The 1,569-nt window shown below is 43.8% G+C and overlaps 1 pseudogene; it reads right to left on the bottom strand.

Annotated features, from left to right (window-relative positions):
- Nucleotides 1–491: 491 nt before the first annotated feature.
- On the bottom strand, nucleotides 492–1,290 carry LOC120534970 (annotated as a pseudogene).
- Between the last annotated feature and the right edge of the window lie 279 nt (nucleotides 1,291–1,569).

Below are 1,569 nucleotides of genomic sequence, written 5' to 3'. Positions count from 1 at the left end.
AGGTGGCATGCCAGACCTTATGCCTGACGCTGGCCTTGGATTAATCATGTTCACAAATGAGCATATGTACTTAAAATGTTGGGTCCTCCACATGTTGGTTATGTTTATGCAATGTAAGTCTGATTTAGAATAGTTTTCCCCAAAACTGCAGGAACAGGTTCTGATACCACATCCTGAAAATGTATGGATGGTTGTGGCTTATTCAAATGATCCTGATAAAGAAAACACAAGCCACTGTTTATTAATACTGTTTTCATATTACACCCAGATTCAGTCTGAGCAAGCCTAAAATTTCTTTTTCCGGATTAATCAATCCAAGCTAAATGCGTACAACCTTGGTGTAAAGAAAATTTGATGCTAATCAGATGCTTTTGCCTTCTGCTTTATGCAGCATGCCAAAAGTACCTGGGGAATCAGAAGTTCTCGCGTATCATGTAAAGTCTGGGAAAAATATAGAAAGCCCTGTCCCAAAGCTTTGTCACTGTGGGCCTCCACTAAACTATCTGCATTTACTGGAAATTTTGCTCTTCAAGCAGTCTGAGTTTTGTCAGGAGGAAGTTGGTGAGACACCCAGGATAAACAAATGAAAGCCATTGTACCTACCATTTGATTATCGGCATACAGCTTAAGGTCATAGCCACTGACCCCTTCAAAACAGTGAACCCATTTTTTTGTTCGGAGCACTGTCCACCCACGTCTACCATTTTGAATGTCAGCTCTTTAAAGGTAAACTTGTTTTCTACGATCTCAGTTGTCATGTCTCAGGACTGAAGAATGTCGTCAACGGTTGGGGATATAGTCAAAGCAGCAATGCGATCAAGGTCCTTAAGATAGAAAGCCGCATTATCCTCCAAGTGACATTCATTGGAGCGACAGAAGCACTCTTGGAAACCTGGGTCAGCCCCAAGCCTCTTCATGAACCCCTGTAGCTCTGGTGTGATCTCCCCTTTGCTCTCAGCAGGACCAGTCAGTGTAAACAGCATCATAGGCTCTGTCAGGGTTGTGAAACTCAATTTTGAGGGTTGCCAGGGTTCTTATGATTCTTGTCAGGGAGTCAATGGCATTGTAGATGATCAAGGGCTTGTACACCTTGCAGGCCTCCAAGTTAAAGCAACCACTGTGGATTATCTTCATCTGCTTCACTATGGTGCTTTTTCCTGAATTGCGGGGGCCAAGGAGAAGAAGCTTGATCTCACGGCATTGCCGCTGACTCTCAGAGCGCAGGTGTCGGTCGATTCTGCAAGAATACTGAGCGGCCTCCTTTTCCTCCGAGCTTTGACGACATCTCATGTTCCTCCTGAGAGAGAGTTAGAGAAAGAGAGAGTATGCGTGAAGGAGGCTGATAAAGCAGGGGCACGTTTAGCTCTGCTGTAAGTGAGTGGACAGCCTTGATGACAGGTGCTGCTTCCTAGTCATACACAATGCATGCCAGACTGCAGAGCGGTCAGTTAGTGCTTCTTCTTTCGGCCAATATCATAGCATTTTTACATCCACCAAGCAAACTATATATAAAATATATCGAAAATTGTATATTTATTTTTAGTGGGGTGTTCGCAGAGACAGTTCTGA

The sequence above is a fragment of the Polypterus senegalus genome, chromosome 9 (genome assembly GCF_016835505.1).
Source record: "Polypterus senegalus isolate Bchr_013 chromosome 9, ASM1683550v1, whole genome shotgun sequence".
Lineage (NCBI taxonomy): Eukaryota > Metazoa > Chordata > Cladistia > Polypteriformes > Polypteridae > Polypterus > Polypterus senegalus.
Note: the sequence above shows the minus strand (reverse complement) of the source record. Positions and strands in the feature narration are given on the sequence as shown.